General features: G+C 36.4%; 1 protein-coding gene across 1 annotated transcript in view; it reads left to right on the forward strand.

The window, feature by feature from the left end:
* Window positions 1-26,747, forward strand: part of LOC146394980 (uncharacterized) — a 480,198-nt gene that overhangs the window by 182,685 nt on the left and 270,766 nt on the right. The window contains exon 7 of the mRNA XM_085006031.1: window positions 11,564-11,727. The gene's annotated coding sequence lies outside the window, so the exon portion shown is untranslated. The remainder of the gene's footprint in view (window positions 1-11,563; window positions 11,728-26,747) is intronic.

A 26,747-nucleotide genomic window follows, 5' to 3' on the forward strand; every position in this document is an offset into this window, starting at 1 on the left:
AAATGATCCCTATCATTTCAACTCTTGCCTCCTGACTTTTCAATAAACTCCAGTGTAATAGAGATTTAGAAATCAAGAAAGCAGGAAGTTATCACCTACTTATCTTTCTAAGACTATTCATTCCTAGTTTAGTTATCATAAAAGTTGTTCTTTAACTCCCTTCTTCAGTAACCAAATGAAGTCTTTCTAAATAACGGCTTTTGCACCTGGTGTTCAGATTGTCCACTCACTACATCTAACTAGATGGCCCAGAAGCAGACAGACTGTTCCCTGTGATGTTCAGTCACTTGCTTTCCCAGTGAGGTTGACTGAATATAAAAGGTGTCACTAAGCAGCTCCTTTTCAGTGAACTCTTTAAGTAGGCAAGGGAAAAAGATAATTCACTAACTTCCCCCCCGGGGGGGGGCCCATAGAGTAAAAGAGACAGTCACACAATTCCTGAACACTAAAGCAGAAAAGAAAAAGAAAATATTATTTTTAAAAAGTTATAAAATTTTTGTTTTTTTCTTCTTGGGGCTGCACCTGTGATATATGGAAGCTCCTGGGCTAGTGCCGGCCTAGACCATAGCCACAGCAACGTGGGACTCTAGTTGCATCTGAGACCTATGCAGCAGTTTGTGGCACCGTTGAGTCCTTAACCCGCTGAGCAAGTCCAGGGATCACACCTGCATCCTAATGTATACTCGTTGGATTCTTAACCCATTGAGCCACAATGAGAACTCTAAGAAAAAGAAAAAAATTATAAATACTAGTTATTTAGCTCTCACCTTCCACCTTCCTCAATCATGGCATGCATAGAAAGCAATCCTGTTCCTCTATTGGGTTCACCAGAAAATACTGCAACTGTTCCATTCGCACACAGTGGTGCACAACAAATTGTGTGATGGGTGCCAACCTTCACCTAGGCCATTTTATTAAAAGTATTGGGGAACATATTGTTTTGCGTGTGTATGTACTTACTGTAGGTTTATTTATTTATTTTTAATAATGATTTTTATTTTTTCCATTATAGATGATTTATAGTGTTCCGTCAATTTTCTACTGCACGGCAAGGTGACCCAGTCACACGTACATGTATACATTCTTTTTTCTCACATTATCATGCTCCATCACAAGTGACCAGACATAGTTCCCAGTGCTATACAGCAGGATCTCCTTGCTTATCCATTCCAAAGGCAATAGTTTGCATCTATTAACCCCAAATTCCCAGTCCCTCCCATTTCCTTCCTCTCAACCACAAGTCTGTTCTCCAGGTCCTCAATTTTCTTTTCTGTGGAAAGGTTCATTTGTGCCATATATTAGATTCCAGATATGTGCTATCATATGGTATTTGTCTTTCTCTTTCCGACTCACTTCACTCAGGATGAGAGTCTCTAGTTCCATCCACGTTGCTGCAAATGGCATTATTTTGTTCTTTTTTATGACTGAGTAGTATTCCAGTGTGTATATTACCATATCTTCTTAATCCAATTGTCCGTTGATGGACATTTAGGTTGTTTCCATGTCTTGGCTATTGTGAATAGAGCTGCAGTGAACATGCAGGTGCATGTGTCTTTTTCAAGGAAAGTTTGTCTGGATATATGCCCAAGAGTGGGATTGCTGGGCCGTGTGGTAGTTCTATGTATAGATTTCTAAGGTGCCTCCATACTGTTGTCCGTAGTGATTGTACCAACTTACCTTTCTACCAACAGTGCAGGAGGGTTGCCTTTTCTCCACACCCTTTCCAGCATTTTGTTATTTGTGGACTTACTAATGATGGCCATTCTGACTGGTGGGAGTTGCTACCTCATGGTGGTTTTGATTTGCATTTCTCTAATAATCAGCGATGTTGAGCATTTTTTCATGGGCTTGTTGGCCATCTGTATATCTTCTTTGGAGAAATGTCTGTTCAGGTCCTTTGCCCATTTTTCAATTGGGTTGTTGGCTTTTTTGCTGTTGAGTTGTGTAAGTTGTTTGTACATTTAAGAGATTAAGTCCTTGTCAGTTGCATCATTTGAAACTATTTTCTCCCATTCTGTAAGTTGTCTTTTTGGGTTTTTTATGGTTTTCTTTGATGTGACTGTAGGTTTATTTAAATCTCTAAATAACTAAACTAAAAGAAAATTCCCTCATTTCTTAAATCTAGCATTTTTTAATTTAATAACATCATCTGAACATCTATTAATGACATATCAAATATGATTATCTTGATATCATTTTTACCTTTACTCTCGTTTAGTTTACTGCATTCCATCCTACTCAGAAAAAAAAATCCCACACATACATACATATTCTAAATAAGACCATTATACATAAAATCTTTTTTGATGCAGGACAAAGTGGCAAATCGGGTGCAGAATTACAAACCTTGCATAAAAGGAATATAGAATCTAAATCAATTTTGTATCAAAATCATAATTCCAAGGCCTTCATAAATGACTCAGTCATTCCATGTCTGTCCCATAACTCCATCCCCCAGATTAAGACCATGATAAGGAAAGAATTTGAGGTCAGTACCAATCAAGTCTGTGAATTAAGGCTGTGAATTAAGTTTTCCTCTGAGAGGGCATTTTGCATCAGGCCTGAGTTATGTGCAGAACAAAAACTGGGTATGAAAGTTGAAAGAGGCAGCATTAAATTTTTCTTTTCAAATTCATTTGCCTTTAGGTTTCCAAGAACTACATAAACTCTGGCTATTTTCCATGTTCTCGGGGCTTCTGGGTAGATAAGCCAAGAAACCATGGCATTGAGTGTGCTGAGTCCAGACAAATGATATTTAAATACGCATGCAAGTTTGAAGAGAAGACGTGTTTCTTTAATTTCAAATACTATAATAGATACAAGGCAAAAATAAAAATGTGTTGCAAAGTTAAATAAAATAATAAATCTTATCACCAACGTAGCCAACATAGGAATGACCCAACACAGCTATAAAATGTACATTCCTAGGAATTGTGCTAAATATTACGATTTAATTTATTCTGTTCTTATTATATGCAAAGTTCCTATCTTTAGATTTCCTCTAGGAAATAATGGAAATTAACCTTCCTTCAACAAGTTTGCATCCCCAAAGAAATAAAGAGTTTATTAATTCACCTAATTTACTTATTTCTCCTATGTTAGCTGGTTCTTATTTGGCCTTCATGACACTATTCTAAGGAGCTAGCAGCTGAGGGGAAGAAAGAGGAGAAACTGAGAAAGAGAGATAGAGAGGGATATTGAATATAATAAAGTTAGAATTAAGTGTATAAAACTTTCAAAACCAGTTATATATTCCTATTCCTAAAAAATATATATTCATAACAGTCTACCATTAATGATAGCTTCTACTCATAAATGCAAATTAAATGACTGTATACATGAAGAATATATCTAGAGGAAAAACAATACATTCATGAAGAATATATTGATAAGAATCTTTTAAAATCAAAACATAGGAGTTCCAGATGTGTCTCAGCAGGTTAGGAACTTGATTAGTATCGTGAGGATGCGGGTTTGATCCCTAGCCTCGCTCAGTGGATTAAGGATCTGGCATTACCACAAGGTGCGGGATGTGGCTCAATTCCAGCATTGCTGTGGCTATGGAGATTCGACCCCTAGCCTGGAAATATCCATATGCCACAGGTACCGCTCTAAAAAGATAAACAAAGAAAATAAATAAAGTTAAAATCAAAACATGTTCTTATACTTACCAGTCTGTCCTTCTCTCTGGCCTTTAGTCTCAGCTCCAGCGGAAACAAAGGATCATTATTTAGCAAACTGGAGCAGAAACAAACTGATCATTACTTTAAAAACTATTACAAAGACACAATGAAAATGATTTAATTAAAATGTATATTGCTAACAGAAATAAGAATATTTAGGGAATTTTCTTGGTGGTAATTGACCTACAGATCATTGCTACATAATCCTGGCTCTTCAAAAATGATGTTAGCCAAAACTTTAATAGAAACTGGCTGGAGCCAGTTATGCTTCATAGATAACAGTTCTCTCATCCAATCTCCATTACAGTACATTTTGATATAATCTACACTAGGGATCAGTTGTGATTTTTTTTTTTCATCTTTCTCTTTCTGTCTTCTTTTATCACTCAGGTTCTTCTCTGCTCATGGAGCATAAAGACACTTGAGAGAATCATACTGAATAGTCTTCTACCCAAATAGCCTGATTATCTCCAGAGTTCCCAGGAAAATTTTACTACACTCATTCTATTTTCTCTGAAGGAGACAGGCCCCATGAATTAGGTATATAGACCTGTGTTTACAGAGTTAAAATTTGTTTTTAAATTCAGAAATTCCTCCATCATTTTCTATTCTCAGTTAGCCAAAAATTTACTTTTTAATAGATCATTTAGTTGTTCAGCAGAGTATCTGTTGATTCATTGTTGCACACAATATTCCAATATAATTATTTGAACATTTAGACATATCCATTTCTATCCCCTTATTTCCGTCATCATCTATCATCTCTGATAGGTATAATAACACTAATAGGAGCCCTTATGGTACCTCCCCCAAAACAGGTCCTTATAAGCTTAAGTAAACTATATCAAATGATAACATGTTTAGGGGTTCTCCAACTAATTTTATAATAGTCATTTTTCTCTCAGTTTCCAGGAGTCATGTTTCAAAATTATATTAACTACCAATTATCTTTTTTAAAAATGTGCCACAACTTTTCATATCACATCTCTATTTCAAAGTGATATTATAAAACATGATTTTTACAACAGCAGAAAAAAAGTAACAGTATCTGTATACTTTAAATACGAATTATTATTGTACTATTATTATACTATCCATGGCAATCTACAGATTCAGTGCAATCCCTATCAAATTATCAATGGCATTTTTCACAGAACTAGAACAATAATTTTTTTAATTGGTACAGAAGCACAAATAGCAAAAGCAATCCTGGAAAAGAAAAATGGAGCTGGAGGATTAGGCTCCCTGACTTAAAACTATACTATAAAGATACAGTCATCAAAACAGTTTGTACTGGTACATAAACAGAAATATAGACCAACGGAACAGGATAGAAAGAACAGAAATAAACCTACGCACCTATGTTCCACTCATCTGTGACAAAGAGGCAAGAATATACAATGGAAAAAAGACAGTCTCCTCAGTAAGTGGTGCTGGGAAAACTGGACAGCTACACCTAAAAGAATGAAATTAGAACACTCTCTAACACCATAAACAAAAATAAACTCAAAATAGATTAAGACCTAAATGTAAGCCCAGATAATCTAAAACTCTTAAAGGAAAACATAGGCAGAACACTCTGACATAAACTGCATCAATACCTTTTCAGATCCACCTCCTAGAGTAATGAATATAAAAGCTTTTAAGTATTTTTAACATCCTAGTAAATGAAATTTAAAAATTCAGTTTGATGTGTATTTAACATTAGCTTTGTAAGATGCTTGCAAGGTTTTTATTACAAGGTGTTTGCAAGATTTGAAGTATCAGCAAGGCAGAATAAATAGCTTCTTTAACTAATCAGAACAGTGAGATTAGCTGTTTGTGACAAAGCAGTCCAAAATGCTTTGGTCAGAACCTCTTTATGAGAATTTTCTAACTGGACTAGTATTTATTCTTTAACAAAGTGGCAGTATTTTAAATTTTAATTTTTTTACAAGTTTATGTTGAAATAAAACAATACAATAGTATATAAAATTGTATATAAAAAAGACATGGATTTTTTTGATACTGAATTCCCATCCCCTTCTCTTTGCTTCCATGCTGCCAGCTCATTTTAAAATAGATACCACTAGATATAATAGAAACAACTAGAGTAATACCAGAGTTGGAAACCGGAAGGCAAGTGCTAGATACAGTTAATTTAAATGGCTTTATATTGAAGTGTCCCTGAGTCTAGGTGTAAAGATATGTTTCCAACTGGGGAACAATTACAGAATCACCTCTTTTCATTTATCCCCTAAAAGTATTGGGCTTATAATAGGAGAGGGTGACCTTCCTTTGTCCATAATGACAGAAGTAATAACAAAATCATAATCTGAGGTGCTCATTGAGGACAGATCTGGACCTAGAATTATGAGATTTGGACAGGCTACCCTCCAAATGAAAATTCTTCAAAAATACTTTCAATCTTTGTCAGTGGATATTGTTTTTAGTTAATGGAGTGCTGTTCTAGTTGATTGACCCAAAAGGAACAAAAAAGTGAGGTGGGAGAGTGCAGCTGGTGTGTAAAAATGCCTCTTAAAGACAATGGGCTATTAAAGAGAGCAAAGGAAAGGGCCAGTAACTGGTGGGGTTGTGTGGCCTAAGTTCTGGTTATGCCCATGAGAACAGAAATACTCATGAATAATAAATAGAACAAATACTCATGGATAATAAATAGAATAAATGCCTAAACGATTTTGAATATAAATTTGAAAGGAAAAAGCATAGACTACTGAAAAAAGGGGACTGAGGTGCATGATGGGGAAAGAGGTTATAAGAGAGAATCTAGCTTTTCTAAATGACTCCACGTTCCCAGGTATAGGTACCCCGTATTTCAGCGTACTGAAATAATTTACCAATAAAATGCCATTGGGAGTTCCTGTCGTGGCTCAGTGGTTAACAGATCTGACTAGGAACCATGAGGGTGCGGGTTCGATCCCTGGCCTTGCTCAGTGGCTTAATGATCCGGCGTCGCCATGAGCTATGGTGTAGGTCGCAGACACGGCTCGGATCCAGCATTGCTGTGGCTCTGGTGTAGGCCAGCAGCTGCAGCTCCGATTAGACCCCTAGCCTGGGAACCTCCATATGCTGCAGAAGCGGACCTAGAAATGGCAAAAAGATAAATAAATAAATAAATAAAATGCCATATTGCTGACATCAACTCTCAAGAACAGTATTGATGACCAAAAGGAACCTGAACAAAAATGTTTCCAACTGTCCAGAAACAAAGAGATTCTGCAGACCAGAGTTCAGTATCAATGATGTGCAAAATGCTAGACTACATTATTAGAGACAGAGTATGTAAATGTTTAGGAATAGAACTGAAGATCAGGTGCCAGCTTATGGTCACTTAAAATAAGTTGTGTACTACACCAGCAAGTCAAAGACCTGGGATGCATGCAAAGAAGAGGTCATAAACTATTCCCCACAGCTAAAATACAGCTGGCTGATTGTTTGTTTGTTTGTTTATTTTCTTTTTAAGGCTGTACCAGCAGCATATGGAAATTCCTGGGCTAGGGGTCAAATAAGAACTGCAGCTTAGGCCTATGAAACAGCCACAGCAATGCCAGATTTGAGCTGCCCCTGTAACCTATGCTACAGCTTGCAGCATGCCAGATCCTTAATCTCCTGAGTGAGTCTAGGGATCAAACCTACATCGTCATGGATACTAGTCAGGTTCGTAACCTGCCGAGCTGCAACGGGAACTCCAGCTGGCTGATTTCTTAAAAGATAAAAAGTATTATTGGGAGTTCCCATCATGGCTTAGTGGTTAACGAACCTGACTAGTATCCAGGATGATGCTGGCCTCACTCATTGGGTTAAGGATCCTGCATTGCCCTGAGCTGTGGTGTAGGTCGCAGATACGGCTCAGATCCTGTGTCCCTCTTGCTGTGGCTGTGATGTAGGCCAGCAGCTACAGCTACAATTAGACCCCTAGCCTGCGAACATCCATGTGCCTCAGGTGTGGCTGTAAAAAGACAAAATAAAATAAAGTATTATTGGAGGAGTTCCCTGGTGGCTCAGTGGGTTAAGGCTCTGGCATTGCCAATGCTGTGGCTCGAGTCACTGCTGTGGCGTGGGTTCAACCCTTGGCCCGGGAATTTCTGCATGCCTTGGGCATGGCCAATAGATAGGTAAATGAATAAATAAATAAATAAATAAATAAATAAATAAAATGAAGTATTATTTGAATAAAACCAAGCTCATTTATTGTATTTTTTAAGACAATGCAGCTTCTGTTTTCTCTCCCCTTACACACTTCTACCACTTTCTCTTGGAGAAGCCAGCTATGATGTTGTTAGAAGAGGTCCATGGGGCAGAAACTGGGGCCTTCTGTCAACATCCACTGAGGAACTGAGGCCATCCGTCAAAAGATGTATGAGTACTCCTTCTTAGAAATTGATTCTCCAGGAGGTCCCCTGTGGCTTGGTAGGTTAAGAACCCAACATAGTGGCCTCTCTCAGTGGGGTAAGGATCTGGTGTTGCCACAAGCTGCAACATGGGTCGCAGATGCAACTCGGATCTTGTGTTGCTGTGGCTGTGGTCTAGGCTTCAGTTGCAGCTCCAATTTGATCCCTAGCCTGGAAACTTCCATAAGCTGCAAGTGAAGCCCTAAAAAAAATGAAAAAAGAAAAAAAAAGTGATTTTTCCAGTCCCTGGAAATCTATTCTAGCCAACATTTTGCCGGTGACTTTATGAAAGACCCTGAACCAGACCACTCCAGGTAAGCCTCTTTATCCCAGATTCCTGATACTTAGAAACTATGTGAGATAGTAGATTTTGTTTTTATTTTTTGTGGATCATGTTCATCATTTTTGCAAGCAAACCAGGGCTCATTCATTTACATGCCCATTCTCTTCTCAAAATCATGATAAATGTCATTGTTGAGAATGCAAAGATTTAAGATGCAAATAAAAAAATGTTTCCAGACCCTTTTTCTCTACTTTATTTCCTACAATATCAGCAACTGTTTTTATAAAAATGAATGTTTCTCCATTCCATTCCTACCTAAAATCTTCTGATAGTTCTTTTATTATCTGCAGATTAAAGCCTCTACTCCTGAGAATGACATGCCAGCTCCCTCCAGTACCTGACCTGACTCCAGCCTTTTTCCCATGTTTCATTCACCCTAAACCAAACATTTCTGGATTCCTATTTTGCTTGATTATAAGTCCCTGAGTAAAGGTATTCAATCTCATTCATTACTATGTTTTTCAGGGTGCAGTACAGTGCCTGATATATGGTCAGTGTTCAATGAATTCCATCTGCTAGGCAAAAAATGTTCCAGTCTGATGACTCCAAATTATGTCCCTAACCTCATCTACTAGAAACAACTATATCTGGCCATCACCTTCCAATCCTAATGTCACCACTTTTTTTAATCTAATCTTACAGAACCAGTACTGGGTGCTCCCTACATAATTTTTATAGCCCTTATATCATATTATATATTTACATTTGTCTTCCCTACTGTGCCTAACACAGGGGATATGATTTGTTTTTTGTGACCTTAATAATAATGGAACCAAAATGAAATCCTTAACTCCATACACAAAGACTTTAGATCCAAATACCAGTTACATTGTGTCCTGAATCTTATGTCAGCTCTTCCCACCTCACTTTATCTCCCTTCTTTGCTTGAGCTGACCTAGGCTGCAATTTTGTGTTTCTCCTTAATGGCATAGCTCCTGAGTTTTGACTGGTGACCTTCTGTGCACTCCTGTAAACACCAACCTAGAGAACACAAGCCTCACTTATATTTTATTTTTTTATGATTTTTATTTTTTCCATTATAGCTGATTTATAGTGTTCTGTCAGTTTCTCCTATACAGCAAAGTGACCCAGTCCTATATATATATATATATATATATATATATTCTTTTCCTCACATTATCCTCCATCATGTTCCATCACAAGTGACTGGATATAGTTCCCTGTGCTGTACAGCAGAATCTCATCGCTTATCCACTCTAAATGCAATAGTTTGCATCTATTAACCCCAGACTTCCAGTCCATCCTACTCCCTCGTCCTCCCTCTTGGCAACCACTAGTCTGTTCTCCAAGTCCATGAGTTTATTTTCTGTGAAAATATTCATTTTGTTCTGTATATTAGATTCCAGGTATAAGTGACCCTCTTATATTTTCACTCATGCTATCCCTCCTCCCTGGTTAGAAAGCCCTGCAGAGAATCAGAGTGACCTCTGCCCCCTCCCCTGACTCCCAAGAGCTGACCACTGTTTAGGTTTCACCTCTGTCACTGTGCTCCATTCATCTGCTTTAATATTGAATACCAGCTTTAACTGCAAATCTGAGTCAGTAGTCTCTTAGACAACCAGCCTGTTGGGCCTTGCTCCTTTCAGGAGTCAGTGACTATACTCAGACTAGCTTATGTTCAGCTCCAGAGACAAGGAACAAAGCCACTTCCTCACTTCCTTTATCCTCTTGATCCACCTCTTCATGCTTCACCATGAAGTTATATCAAAGTTTGACAAAGTAAGTTTCAACAAGGCATTTGGCAAAGCCTTTTCTGACAGACACACACACACACACCCAAAGGCAACAACTTAAGTTACATGTGGGCACAATCAAGTGTACACATAGTTAATTGTTCATATCCAAAGGGTACTGAATAATGTGTTATGCCTCATTCTACGGTTTTGTAGTCAGTGCCACATGGCTCTATCTTCAGCCTTTTCCCATTAAACATTTTAATTCCTGATGTGAAGAAAAATACAAATTTTATAACTTTTGCTCACAAAACTAAGTTATTTAAATGCACTAGATAATGGAGTTAAAAGTCCATGAAAATATCAGAATCTTAAAACTTATACTGTATATTTCAAAATGAAACTTAATTTTTAAAAAATTCAATGTGTTACATTTAGATAAATGATAATTACAATATTTCAAGTTGGAGATTATGGTTTAATAATAACGTATATAAAGAATGGGGTTTTTCAATAAATACACTTCTTTTTTTTTTTTTTTTTTTTTGTCTTTTTGCCATTTTCTTGGGCCGCTCTCGCGGCATATGGAGGTTCCCAGGCTAGGGGTCCAATCAGAGTTGTAGCCACCAGCCTACGCCAGAGCCACAGCAACATGGGATCCGAGCCATGTCTGCAACCTACACCACAGCTCACAGCAACCGGATCATTAACCCACTGAGCAACTCACAGCAACCGGATCATTAACCCACTGAGCAAGGGCAGGGATTGAACCCGCAACCTCATGGTTCCTAGTCGGATTCGTTAACCACCACGCCACGACAGGAATGCCTCATTAAATATACTTCTATAGTAAATATTTTTTTTGTTTGTTTTGCTGTTTTACTTGCCTAGTACATAGTAGGTGTTCAATAAACAGTATGAATGAATGGGTCAGTTATAAGTTCTGACTACTACAAAAAGCCATCAAAATTTGAGGTTGCACTAATAGGAATGGCTGGACAATAGATCAAGAGAGGAGAGAGTCCTTTTGCTTTTCATAGCCAGGCCACTGCTATAGTAGGATTATGTCCAGTTTTGAACAATGTACTTTATTTTATTTTTTAATGATTTTTATTTTTTTCCATTATAGTTGATTTACAGTATTCTGCCAATATCCTACTGTACAGCAAAGTGACCCAGTCACACATACATGTAAACATTCTTTTTCTCACATTATCCTCCATCATGCTCCATCATAAGTGACTAGATATAGTTCCCAGTGCTATACAGCAGGATCTCACTGTGCATTCCAAAGGCAATGGTTTGCATCTCTTAACCTCAGATTCCCAGGCCATCCCACTCCCTCCCCCTCCCCCTCGGCAACCACAGGTTTGTTTTCCAAGTCCATGAGTTTCTTTTCTGTGGAAAGGTATATATTAGGTTCCAGATTTGGTATATGTCTTTCTCTTTCAGACTTACTTCACTTAGTATGAGAATCTCTGGTTCCACCCATGTTGCTGCAAATGGCATTTTTGAACAACATACTTTAAAGTAGATGTGTCAAGCCAGATTATTCAGAGAGAGGTTTCCACAATGATAATGATACTCAAACCCAGAAGGAATCCCAGAAAACAGAGGTGAGTCACCAGGGTCACTGTCTCTAAATGTACAAAAAGCTGTTTATGGGAAAGATGGGCTAGATTAATTTTTTGATAGTGTCAATGTGGAAAACTAAAACAAGTGACAAGGAGAAATGTTTCAGTTCAATATAGCAGAAGGATTTTCTAGAGGTAAAACCTATCCAAAGATGCCAGAGGTGCCTTAAGAACTAAGAACTTCCTACATTCTGAGGAATGCAAGGATAAGATGGAGAACCACTAGCCAAAATATTAGAGGGAGAAATAAGAACATCATGCATTACTGCGCTTAAAACTTTGGAAGTCTCCAGTCCTTACTCTTTTAATTACTTCTAAATGAGATTATACCAAAGGTGAGAAAAGTTATTATAAACTCAGGAAAAAAAACCATGAAAAAAATAAAGCAGAAAATACAGCAAATTCATATATCAATAAGTCATATATTTAAGGTTATGAACCTGGCACTTATCTGAGGAAATGTGATGAACTAGAACAATATAGTGATATATTTGATTTTTGCCTGTTTTCTAGAAAAAAAAGTATACATTTATAAATAAATGGAAAAGGACAAAAATCATTTTATTCTGATGATTCAATAATTAACCAATAATATCAATAAATAGCAATAACTATAAAATAACAAAATTATAAACTATTAATGAAAGAAGAGACCTTAGCAGTTAAGGTATAATCTAAGCCAATTCTTTACAAAAGTTCCCCAAAGCATCTGTCTAGACTCTGATTATATACAAGCAATATTGAGAAATTCATTACCTCAGTCCATTTTTGAGGTCTAGTCTAATGGTTAGAAATTATTTTATGTAAAGTCAAAAGTTCCCTTTTCCTAATTTCCACCTATTAGCTTGGTCCTGTCCTCTAGAGCTTCATAAAATTAGTCCAGATCTCTCTACACATGACCATTCTGCAAATAATCAAAGAGAGCTATAAAGTTCCTAATTTTTTCATTCTGCAAGCAAAATATCTTCAGTTCTTTCATATCTGGCCCCAGAAAGTGAACTCAAACCAAGAAATCCTTTAATCAAATTAAGGCGTGTACATGACTAGGCAATGAGCACAGAACACAGTGCTCTGGGAGCGGTCTGCCCATTATGAAGTTAAGATGCTGTGAGCTTGACTTCGCCATGGATGTCCAACTCCTGTTATTTTAACTATAGCTGCAATACCTTTCACTGCTCTCTAAAAATCACTGTGTTACCTAACAGTGGTCCTTAACAAAACGTGAGGCTCTGTAAGTAGTGCCATGAGGTTCCAACATATTATTTTCATAAATATGTGGTGTATAACTCAGTCAGTAACGTGTGGGAGGCAAATACTATTATGCCCGCGCACAGATAAGAAATGTGAAACTCAGAGATTGAATGATTCAGTCAGGTTTACACATCCAAGAAACAGAAATGAATCTAGAATTACCTGAATCTATTGTGGTGCACTTTGCATTGCACCATGCTACCTTCCAATGTTTCCCATGATCTCTATAGCACAATTTACAACAAATAAAACTATTCATTTAGTAACATAGAATTAGAGTACAAAGCAGTTTAAATCTAACTCTATTGTTCGTTATTTATCCTCCCATGTACATTTTTTAAATACCTGAACAAAAAGTTGACGGCTCGTTTAGTACTTAACAAACAACAAGGTCTTTCTTACAATATTTTTTAAAAAGCTACCTTTAATTCAAACTGGCAGGTAATTTTTCTAAAGGGTCTAGAATGATGAAAACAGCATTTTTTTGCTAAGACTGCTGAGACTGTAAACAAAATAATAAGAATTATGTGTTTGAGCCCAAAATTATAAACTATGAATTCAAAATTTCTTAGCATAGACCTAAAAGCCATTTAAAAGATTGAAAATAATACAGTTTTCACTAGCTTTTCAGTTCCTTTCCAGCAGAGAATTGACAGATCCATTAGAGCCATAAACCTATATTTGCAGAGAGGGTTCAGAGAGGATCCTGAGTAACAAACTTTGGCTGGTGTCTGGGGAGGAAAGTTCTCTGAACTAGAGAAACAGAAGAACTTGATATGTGTCATTTATATACCACCCAATGGTCCTAGAAATTCTGTTTTTCAATAAATTCAGAGACATGTGCATTTAGAATGATTTGTTTGTTTTAAATTGCTGTGGCATATTGTGGGATGATGTCACAAAATTCATTTGTAGGGAAACATTATGCCTGAATTCACTGAGCTTTCAATATCTGGTTCTGGTGCAGCTTTGGGGAAAATGAGGTGAAAATATATCATTTTTGCCTACTAATTATCTCTCAAGATTGAGGGCGTTACGTCAGTTAATTACGTCTGGGTGACTCTCATGGATTAGCAAAAGGTACGTCTTTTATACTCTTGGCTGCAATGATTCAGTCTCTCATCTTCCCAGAGGGCAACACTCTCCATGGTCATCTGAAGGTCTGGCATTTTACCTTGTCAGGTTTTACCGCATTCTCCTGCCTCTTACTCTGAGGAGATTCACTTGTCCCTGTTTGGTCTGGTTCACACTTCACAACCTGGAAAAGTTTTCTCCTATAAAGCATTCATTAAGTTGTGGAAGAAAATATTCCCTTATGGTTTTAGTCTCTCAAAACAGCTGAAAGAAGCTTCTCCGTAGAGGATTTAATCGCTTTGCTTCTAAAAGTGCCTGGCTTGAAACAACCACAAGCCTTCAATTTATTGTGGAATATTTTTTAAATCATGGAAAGACCATTGGACTTAAAATCAGTACATGTGATCTTGAATCCAGTGTCTGTCCCTTGGCTTGGTAAATTCACTTTATCTCTCAAGTCTGGGTTTTGTTCTCTGTTAGGCATAAAAGCAGTACCTGTTTCAGAGCTATTATTATGATAAAACTAGACAAATCATGTAAAAACAAGTAGGAATCCAAAATGTGTGAATTTCCTAGTTAGAGATATAATTTTCTTGACTAAGGCTATTGACTTTTTAATTCCTGAGAACTCCAATTAAATATAGATGCTCATCAAACAAAAATTACTACCCAGGGAAGTAAAAGCCAATATGGTAACAGAAGGTGGTAAAATCCTTACTGAGTAAAGTAAATGTGTTCTACTAACTGCGCTTTACATATTGACATCATTATTAGAAATAAAATCACAGGAATATTGTTACCTACCAGACTTTTTTTTAAGCCAGGAAGATTTATTTTCAAAGCTCCATATTTTATATTGTTAGAAATAAAATCTCAAAATCCATAGTAATCAAAGGTGAGTGCAGAGTTACATCTGTAGGTCATAAGGAACTGAAATTTGATTAGATAAAATACTTTCTTAGCTCTGGCTCCCTCCCCTATGCCCCATCATTTTCTTACTAATAACCTTTACCATAATTCGTTCTTGTTGGATATATGATGGTGTGAATCAGATCTAATTTTGATGATGAATTGGCTATATATTTTGAATATAGAAATACAGTCTTCTTGATTTCAAGAGATGCTGCTTCTTGTCTTTAAAAGAGATAAAATTTCTTGCACTTATGCCATTAAGGAGAACTGGCGTAACTGGCATTAAAGAGTAGGGTGACTAATTTATTTGCTCTAAAGTAACAAAGTTCTAGCTACAAGATAGTCAACACTCCTGGGGAAGGTAGACACAGGGTTGTTACTGTTATATGTAGGGATATTTGTTTTTGCATTTCCATAACATTGCAAAGAAAGCCTTGTCTTTTTTCTATGGAAAAATCTAGACTGGGCAATTCTGAGTCCATTTCTATCAATACTATTTTAAATGATAACTAGAGTTTACAAAGCACTTAGCCCCATGACAACATGTAATAGTTGAGTTATTAAATCTCATTGTCTATCTATCACTTCCTATTATTTTGCTTTGCCACATATTGTCTGTCATACATGAGTTATTTGAAACTACTAGTTATAACACAGATGCTCAGGGAGAAATGCTATTCTCTTTAGAAATCTCTGCTTCACTTTGTGGTTTTCAGGACTATATCAGAATGAAAAAAAATAAAAAACAAAACAAACAAAAAAACCCAGAGACTGAACATAGTTCTGTTTCGCAAAACATCTGGAAAAGGAATGTGATAACTAGCATTAAATTTCTCCAAGACAGTTCCTTCTCTAAGTTTTTTATTATTATTATTTCTATGCACAGATGTTGGTGTCCTTGCAATATATATATTTGTCCTTAGGTGAGCACTCAGTAATGGAACTGCCATCTCTAGGACAACAACAGCCTGCCACTTGTGCATTTTTCTTTTTTACCACCTAGGTGTCCTTTCTTTCCAACTCCTTCATAAATGCCTTCTCATTCACCAGTCTCTCTATAGATCCTTTTATGCTTTTTTCCCAAAGCCTTTAACATTACCTGTCCTTAAAAACTCCAGGTGATTTATGATTTAATTCTGCTCAAATTTCCATTTCATTCTCTGGTCTCCATTAATATGTTCAGCCTTAAGACAACCAGGAAATCACATGTCCCTTCCTCCCACATATTTTGTGAATAATGGCATTGTGGTTGATCACTTCTGTGACCTGGATGCCAATGTCTAAACCTCTTCAAATGCCAGAGCTCATACTCAGGCTCTGTCATAATTTAAATATGTGCTATAGCCCTATAAATGCAATGACCTCTTTCTTTCCCTGTTAAAATTTTACATTATGTATCTTATTTCTTTTTCATGTTTTCAAAGATATACATCTACCGAAATCTAGCCTTCCTGCATTTAGGCATCTTTCCAGTTTCCGTATTATTTTACTTTATTGTTATAGCCATATTGTAATGCTCCTATTAGTGTTCCATTTCGGAACAAAATGTAATCCTGGTTGGCTTAACAACATTACCATTTGATTTCTCTAACATTATCTTCCCTGTTTCAGGGCAAACCCTTTCTAATGTAATTCAAGAATCAGTTTTCTATGTTCTGGATAAAATGTGATTTTCAAGTATTTTCTCCTAGTCTGTGGCTTGTCCTTTCATTCTTTTACCTGTTCTTTTCATGGCAAGCATTTTTAATTCCAACATGTGCATGAATGTTTATATCACCATTATTTACAATTCCCCCAAATTAGAAACAATCCAAATATACTTCAGTGAGTGATGAATTAGCAAACTGAGGTACCTCTATACAGAGAAGTTCTATTCATCAACAAGAATGAATGAACTATTGCTATACACAACTTGAACCTCGAAGGATTTTTCTTTCCTTTTTTTTTTTTTTTTTGTCTTTTTGTTTTTTCTAGGGCCGCTCCTGTGGCATATGGAGGTTCTCAGGCTAAGGGTCAAATCGCAGCTGTAGCCGCCAGCCTACGCCAGAGCCACAGCAATGTGGGATCCGAGCCGCATCTGCAAACTACACCACAGCTCATGGCAATGCTGGATCCTTAACCCACTGAGCAAGGCCAGGAATCGAACCCTCAACCTCATGGTTCCTAGTCAGATTCATTAACCACTGAACTACAATGGGAACTCCTCGAAGAATTTTTCTAAGTGAAAAAAGTAAGTTTCAAATGTTACATACCATGTGATTCCATTAATATGGCACTGTGGAAAAAAAATTGGAGTGGGAAAAAAATCAGTAGTTACCAGGGGTAAGAATAGGGGAAAGAAAATCTATACAAATATGTGTAACCGGATCACCATGCTGACAGAACACTGTAAACCACCTATAATGGAAAAAAATAAAAATCATTATAAAAAAAAAAGAAGAGGGGAAAAGGTCTGATTAAAAGGGTCAATAATAGGGAATTATCTGGCATATTGCAGTTGTGCTATAACCAAGTGAGATGGTAGTTGTACATGTGCTAACCTTTATAGAACTCTATGACAAATATAGTGAATACTACTGTATGTAATTTTTTTTAAAAGAGTAAGATCCTAAAAGCTGAAATAAAATCAGCTCTGACTCACAGGCATCCATCAGCTGTACCTCATAATTTCCTCCCTATAGTAATAAACCCCAAGAAAGGGGATACTGCCCTGTATATCTGCTAAAAAATATTAGGCTGACAATTACAATTTTGCTTGTATAATAAAGTATTACAGCTGAAAAACAAATGCTCATGATCATTATCATAATAATATAATAATCATATAATATTCAGATTAGAAGCGATATGACTAATTTAGGATGATGTCCACTCAGATCATCCTTTTTTTTTTTTCCTAAAGTCTTTGGCCTTCTACCTGCAAATTTATAGCTGTGTATCTTTTACCACCTTCTCTTATTCAGCCTGTTTCATCTTGACTTATTGTTATTTCTCATGTGCATATTCCAAAATTCAATCATTTTTTCTTAGTTCTACTAAATTGAGAACCCATTCAGATAATAAATATCTTAAACTCCTTTATATCGACCACATTACTTAATTCAATGATGGGCACAAAGAAAAAACTCAGTAAATTCTTGCCATTTGATCTTTTATTGTATATTTCTTCCCTCGTCAGATGACCCGGGGCAGTTCTCAACCCTGCCCATCCCCAGACTGGATCCTCGTTCTCCTCAAAATATAGGTTAGAGGGCTCTTTTATTTTTTAGCTCTGTTTTGTTTTTGCATTTCCCCATTATGAAAACTCAAATGCATGTCTCAGATATTTTTCCTTGTATAAAAGGAAAAAGAACATGCCAAATTAATGCATAGAGTGGTAGTCAGTCCTCATTTATAAACAGTGATTTTTGTCAAATGTTTAGTGGAACATTTAAGTATCTACCAATTGATGAACATCTAACAATGGTTAGTAAATTAGTAGATGGTTCTCTTTAGCTCATTAGTTTCTAATATACTTATTCATTTTAAAATAATAATGTCATAATGAAGGGACACTGGAACATAAAAATAGTTGCTGTTGAACTTAAAAGTATCTTGGAAAAGTCAAGAATTAGACAATAGCTATATATTGGTTGAATTACGCGACATAGAAAAAGTAGAATTTCAAACTAGGAACATGAAAGTCTGGAATGAGTGCTAATAGAATAGCCACTAACAATACAGTAATTTAAAAATCCATTTCCCCATTCACATTGGCCACATAGCAAACACTCAGTAGCCAGATGTTGCTAGTGCTTGCCATATTAGAGAGCACAGATGTAGAATATTTCCATCACTGTGGAAAGTTCTCTTGGAGCATCAGTATATGGTGGGAAGGAAAATGCATAGATGAAGAGATAATGGAATAAATCTGTAACTTAAGAAATTAAGTTTAAAATTATTAAATGTGGGAGTTCCTGTCTTGGCACAGCAGAAACAAATCTAACTAGGAACCATGAGGTTGTCTGTTCAATCCCTGGCCTCCCTCAGTGGGTTAAGGATCTGGTGTTGCCATGGGCTGTGGTGTAGGTCACAGACTCGGCTCAGATCTGGCATTGCTGTGACTCTGGTGTAGGCTGGAGGCTACAGCTCTGATTAGAAGCCTGGAAACCTCCATAAGCTGCAGGTGTGGCCCTAAAAAGACAAAAAGACAAAAAAAAAGATTAAATTTGGAATTCTGTTACATAAATTGTGGTTAACTGAATAATATTTATATTAAAAATTGTCCAGAATTACTAAAATCAAAATTCACTATTACATTCCCTAAACATATATAGAGTACCCTAAACTATGTTTAAGGAAAAACATTAAAAATTCAAGTTTCCGAGATTTCTAAAACTTTTACTGATATAAAAATATATATAAAATCTTTTTAATTATATAAAAAATGTCATTTTTCCCCCATAAATAAGGATAATTAAAAATCACTGGACAAATCGTATGTTTTTATTTTGGTTAAAAACAGTATTTGCTACTGTAAAATTATTATTATTATTTTTTATCTTTTTGCCTTTTCTAGGACTGCATCCACAGCATATGGAGGTTCCCAGGCTAGGGGTCTAATCGGAGCTGTAGCTGCCAGCCTACACCAGAGCCACAGCAGCGTGGGATCCGAGCCATGTCTACAACCTACACCACAGCTCACGGCAATGCCGGGTCCTTAACCCACTGAGCAAGGCCAGGGATCAAACCTGCAACCTCATGGTTCCTAGTTGGATTCGTTAACCGCTGCACCACGACGGGACTCTGACTCTAAAATTATTTTTAACTGTAATAAATTCTTCTTTGTTGATATGGTGAATTTTACATGTAAGGAATTAAAACCCATATATACATAAGCTCTTAACAAAATTATACATTTGCTATATTTGAATCTTGAGTAGTACAGCATAATTTGGATATTTAATCTTTAAAATGGAGCTGGACTGAAAGGACCATTGCACTCTCTAGGAAGAATGGATTTGCTAAATAAGTTGATTAGTCTCCCCAATTGAAAAAATATCTCCAAAATCATTTTAGTACCTAAATTCTAAAATAAATTTGACAAAAATAAATTTTTATGGAACGCTAGGAGACTTAAACCGAAATAGATGCAGTTATTTACAAATGTAGTTCATCAGTTTATTCACGCACACCCGTCGTTTTCTACCTAGAATCATGTTGATAATTAAAAGTTACTACATATGCTTAAAATTGAAAATATTCTTTTTTGTTTGATTACTTGATTTACACATTTAATTTTGTTCTAGAACATGCATCTTTCCAGCCACAACCCAAAATAATGAGTTTTTACTGCAGTAGTATATAAAAACGGGATAAATATAAGGCAGCTGACCATAACTGGGAGCATCTAGTATATTACCTTAATGAAAAATATGAAATAATTCTGTCCAGACATGGCAAGAGGCAAAGTTCTGAGAAAACTGGTGGCTACTTTTAAAATGATTTTTTTTGGCAAATTTGGGTCTTCACTTAACTATGCTTTTCCTGTTGAGAATGATGATTATAGCCAAAGAGAACAGAAGTTTATTATTATTATTATTATTATTATTTTGTCTTTTTGCCATTTCTTGGGCTGCTCCCACGGCATATGGAGGTTCCCAGGCTAGGGATCTAATCAGAGCTGTAACTGCTGGCCTACACCACAGCAATGCGGGATCCTAGCCACGTCTGCAACGTACACCACAGCTCACAGCAACGCTGGATCCCTAACCCACTGAGCAAGGCCAGGGATCGAACCCGCAACCTCATGGTTCCTAGTTGGATTCGTTAACCACAGAGCCATGACGGGAACTCTGAGAACAGAAGTTTAGGATATGATTTTGAAAGCGAGGGCTGGATGTTAACATTATAAACTTCAGAAAAAGTAATGAATATGATTTCAAAGTCAAAAAATGGAATCTGGTAATAACTTTATATAATTATCTTCTCTGTATTAGATTACTTCTCAAGTAGCATCATTTCAAAGAGGCTTACTGCCTTTTATTTATTTTCTATCCATTATTTCTTTTTGTGAGGAATTTTCTTTTTTTCTTTTTTTTTATGGCTTCACCCATGCCATATGGAAGTTCCTGGGCAAAATCTGACCCACAGAAGCTACAGCAACACCGTATACTTTAACCCACTGAGCCACAGTAAGAACTCCAGAGTTATCTTCATAACACAAATGTCTAGCATTTATTTTTAATCTTTCTTAAGATTTCCACCTTTCAGCTTACAATGCCCATCCTTCTTGCATGCTGTCTATCCTTAGAGCCCTTAGCATATTTATCAGAGTTATTTTAAATTTCTAGTCTGATAATTATAACGTCAATGCCATGTTGTTCTTTTTTATTATTATTATTATTATTACAGATATGTGTTCTCATATCAAAAATTTTAATTCTTTTGATAATAATACAACCCAAGGTAGGAGTTCCCGTCGTGGCGCAGCGGAAAAGAATCCAACTAGGAAACTTGAGGTTGCAGATTCAATTCCTGGCCTTGCTCAGTGGGTTAGGATCCGGCATTGCCATGAGCTATGGTGTAGGCTGGCAGCTACAGCTCCAATTCAACCCCTAGCCTGGGAACCTCCACATGCCTCAGGTGTGGTCCTAAAAAGACAAAAAAAAAAAAAAAAAAAAAAAAAATTGGAATTCCCATCGTGGCACAGTGGTTAATGAATCCAACTAGAAACCATGAGGTTTCTTTCAGGTTCGATTCCCTGCCTTGCTCAGAGGGTTAAGGATCTGGCATTGCCGTGAGCTGTGGTGTAGGTTACAGACACAGCTTGGATCCCATGTTGCTGTAGCTCTGGCGTAGGCCTGTGGCTACAGCTCCGATTAGACCTCTAGCCTGGGAATCTCCATATGCCGTGGGAGCGGCCCTAGAAAAGGAAAAAAGGCAAAAAATAAAAAAATAAAAAATAAGAAAATAATACAACCCAAGGTAGACATTCCAGCCCAGAATCTAACCCCATGTGATGCCAGAATTCTACCATCAGATATTCAAACTCTAAAACAGAATAAAGACTTGTGTTATTTTCAGGTCCCTTTGGTTATTTCTGGCTCAGGATAGATCACATAACTTCATTTAGCTAGTCAAGCAGAGAACAGCATGAGCCTTGGGACAGAGATTGACAGAAGGAAATAGCACCAAAGAACAAGATGTGAAAACTGCTTTGGGGAAAAACATTAGAATTAGAGGTTTTGGGTGCAGACATGGACTAGAGGCCTGCAGTATTTTCCTGCCATGTTGTTCTGACAGTTGCTGTGTTTCTTCAGATTGTTCCTTTTGCATTTTGGTATGCCTTGTAATTTTTTTCTTGATGACTCTACAGATGTATCAGGTAAAAGGATGTGCTGTAAATAGGCCTTCATTAATATTTAATAAGATGTGGGGGGCAGGGAAGTGTTTATAGTCCTAAGATTAGATCTCAGTCTTTTGTTTGTTTGTTTGTTTTTCATGGCTGCACCCACAGCATATGGAAGTTCCCTGAGTTAGGGATTGAATCTGAGTCACAGCTCTGACCTACACAGGTAGAGCCCAATCTTAATGAGCCTATGCCCCTAGACTGTGGACTTCACAAGTGTTCCTTAGTTTCTGTTCTCCTCCCTTAAGTGGGATAGGATGGTTAGAGTGGTCTGGCATTGAAGATTTCCCTTCCCCCAGGTCAGTTAGGCTCTGATAATATTACAGCAGGTTAGGTTCAGGTTTATTAGTTTCTCCTGAGGGCTGTCCTTGCTAAGAACAGAGCGCCAGGTGTATTTCAAAATGGATCCTTTTCCTTTAACTCTGCCAGAAGCCCGAGGGGATTCTTCTCTACTCTGCACTGTGGGAAACCAATTGAACTCCTGGAGATAAATTTCACAATCTTGTGGTTGGGCGGGGCCCTCCATGACTGGGTGCCCAAGGAGTTTTTAACTCTCAGACTTGTCCACATTGAGCCTCCAGCAATTCATCGATTACAATTCAGGTTTTTGTATCCTGGCGCTGCTTCCCATGGTTGTTTCTGCTTGTGAGTCTCTGCTCTGGTAAGTCATGATTCCCTGAATTCACTTGTCTGTCTCTCCGAACTTGTTGTTAAGACAGAGTGGTGACTTCTACGATCCTTACATGCCAAGCCAGAAACTGAAAGTCAGCAGTTTATTCTTGATACCTGAAAAACTAGAGGTGTCAATTAATAGGAAAATGGATGAACAAAATGTGCCATATTCTATAATGTAATACGAGTCAATAAGGAAAGGAAAAAAGTGTTAATACATGCATAACACTGATGAATGTCAAAACAGTTGCAGAGTAAAAGAAGCTTTATCCCAAAAAAGTATTTATATGAAGTTTTTAGATAAATGACTCTATTTACATAATGTTCTGAATAAGCAAAACTAATATAGGATAGAAAAAATGAAAATAATTTTGATGGAGAAAGGAAATTTCCTGGGAAGAGACTTGAGAGAATATTAAGTAATGTTCTATATCTTGATAGTGGGTTTGGTTGCACAAACAAATGCATTTGTGTGTACATATCCCATTGTATACGTGAGATTTGAGCACTCCATTGTATATAAATGTTACCTTGAAATATAAATAACTATGAAACTCACAATATGCATGATGAAGTATTTGAAGAGAAGTGTACTGATATCCATGGCTTCATCTGAAATGCATCAATTAAAAATGGATTGATGGGTGGATAGAGGATTTGATTGATGAATATATGATAATGCAAGTATAGAACATAAGAATTTAGATACAGAGTACGTATAAACTCTTTCAAATTTTCTCAGTGTTTCAAAATTTCTTTTAAAAATGTTGGGGTGAAAAAAGGGAATTACAGAAATGTGATTAAGCAGACAGAGCTTTAGCCTTAAATTCAGATGAACTGAGGTTTAAATGCCAACTCAACTGCTTCCATCTATGAGCTCCCGAGCAAATTACTTCCTTCGTCAGCTAAGATTTTCTGTTCTATAAAGTGAAAATACTAAAATTCAGGCAATAACATTGTGAAAAAGTTTAACCAGAGATGATACTAGCTTTTAGATAGCTTTAAATTACTCATCACTCCTTGAGGTTTCTCATCAGCTATCATTCCAAGGATCACCATGTTTTTGGAAAAGATCTTGGTAGTGAGTTAGAATATTTGAACATGGAGACCTCTACTGGTCTCTTTAGGATTTCATGTTTGGACAATTAGTAATTCCTAACTGAAATTTTTAGATTTTTTGTAAAAGGCCTCTATGTTTATTTTCTTTATATATGTGCAAACTTATTCTTCAGGACATTATTAAAGTTAATGCTATAGACCCCTTCCACTCTCTAATAATACAACATGCTACACACTAATTTGAAAATTCACAGCCAAATTGTAGCAGCCCTCAAAAGAATATTGGAAGTCTATTTTCTAATCTTGTACTTAATTGAAAATTTTTCTTCTCAAGATTATATAAGCTATCATAAGCACTTTGAAGGAGAAATCATTGATAGAATAAAGGAAACTCAAACTCTGGAAAATATTTCACTTTTAAACCTCCAAAACAAGAAAAGAACTTTGAGATTTATAGGCTAGCAAAAAACAAAAACCAAACCAAACAAACAAATAAAAACCTAACAGGTTCCAGATAGAGAGCTTTTTAAAATAATTTTGTTTATTTTCCGTAAAACATAAAATACTCTGATTTGGAAGTTGCTGCAGAAAACTTGAATGAGCTTATATGAGAAATGCTCACTTTATGCTTCATCGTCATCAATGCTGTCATCAATTATAGCTCATTACACTGACTCCAGAGAGAAAGCCTGCCTTAAAATGCCAACACAGCTGGACAACACTGAAAATTTGGTATGCAGTACATGGATATAATATTTGCGGCTTTCTATCAGAAGAGATTTTATAAGGAAAAAGTACTATAATAGATGTACTTAACACAGTCATAAAGAGGTTTTAAATTTGAGCTTACTTATCTTTTGGAAGGAAGCCTTTAGGGAAATAGCCTTTTTTTTAATAGTATGGCTTTCAGGAATTTTCTTAAGAATGAATAGTTTTTATTAGCTAATTAAATGTTTTGAATATAAAGTTTATTGTCTTAAAATACAAGAGAATTGTTTGGTACATCTTTTAAAGTATTACCTTTGAGGAAATCTGATTTCTCTGTATCTAGAACAACTACTTCAAAATGCAGACATTTTGAATTTTACTACAATTTTTAATCTCTCTTCTTCTTTTTTGATGCTGAAAAACTAAAACACCATTTCTTCAGTTTTGTTTGTTAAGCAAAGATCCATATTCATTTGAACTTCTGTTCTCAGATATAATAGAACAATAAATTTATATATGAACATATTCACATAAAAATATACAAGAATAAGCTACATTTGTATGCATTTCTATTTAATCTAAAGGTTACCCTCTTAGGGATCCTTCCCTCATGGTTTATTTCTGTAGAGCTAAGAGAAATTGCAGTAATACAGAATCCCATCAATGCATTTTTCCTAATGTTAAATGACACTTCATACAAATGAAAGAAAGAAAGAAAAAGGGGAATACAACCACTTTGGGTATAGGTTGTGCCTTTAAACAATCTATCCAAAAAGGAAATTTAACAATGAGTTGTCATACCAGCTTCTTCAAGAACAGTAGTTCTCAACTAGAGGTGACTGTCCACCCCATGGGACATTTGGCAATGTCTGAAGACATTTTTTTGTTGTTATGATGTGGGGAGATGCTTACTGGCATAAAGTGGGTAGAGGCCAAGGATGCTGCTAGTCAATCCACAATGTCCAGTTTCTCAAAGCAAAGAATGATCCATCCCAAAGTATCAATAGTGTCATGGCTGAGAAACTATTTTAGAGGAAGATAAGTCAAATTGCAAAATCCATGTAATCCATTAAATATAGACAATAAAACAATCACATAAATGCAGATTCAAACTGTGTTAATAGAGGGCTGCAGTAAACCTCCCTAGTCTCTCTTCAATTTGTAGGTTCCTTGGATGACAAAGCAAGGAGCAGAGTCATGTTTTTTTATAGAAAATGTTAGTCCCTGTTCCTTATGCTGAAGATAGAACATCATATTAAGAAAACAGAATACCAGAACCAAAAGGACAAATAGGGCTACTACTGTTCAGTCTCAAATTAGGAATTAACTTTTCTCATCTAAGGAAGTGGTAGAGTTTGACACAAAGTCATCTGATTAAGGGAGAAAGTAGTGACAAAAACCAGCCCAGGCTTCATTTGCAGAGTGGAATCCAGATAGAGCAAAGGTCATGCTGTGGGACTGTGTTCATCCAGACAGCAAGCCTTTTTGTGTTCATCTCCTTAGAGGTCCCAGATAGGCTTTCAGTGGTCCTGGATTCACCCACTCTCTACAGTGAACATAGAATGCTAAGTGAGGCAGAGAAGAGGAATATTATGCAACACTCTAAAATTTAAAAAAAAAAAACAACTGTTCCTGTGTTCACGAACCTTCTTTGGATTAAATAAGGGGCTGAGCTACTAGGGGAGAATAAACAGGTGAGAATGGTATCAAAGTGATCTAAGCTGTGTTGAATCAGGTACTTTGTTATGAAGCTTGAGAAAATTCCCATTATATCTCCCCCCCCAGGTTTATTGCAGTATAGTTGACAAACCAGAGTTGTAATTACTTAAATGTACAACGTGATTTGCTTTATATATACACTGTGAAAAAATTCCCACGATCAGGTTAACACATCCATCACCTCCCTTAATTACCCTTTGGGAGGCGTGGGTGGTGG

This window comes from Sus scrofa, chromosome 18 (assembly GCF_054392235.1).
Source record: "Sus scrofa isolate SSC_HxYL_T2T_F1_AM1 chromosome 18, Sscrofa_HxYL_maternal_Yorkshire_Landrace_v2.0, whole genome shotgun sequence".
In the NCBI taxonomy this organism is placed as follows: domain Eukaryota; kingdom Metazoa; phylum Chordata; class Mammalia; order Artiodactyla; family Suidae; genus Sus; species Sus scrofa.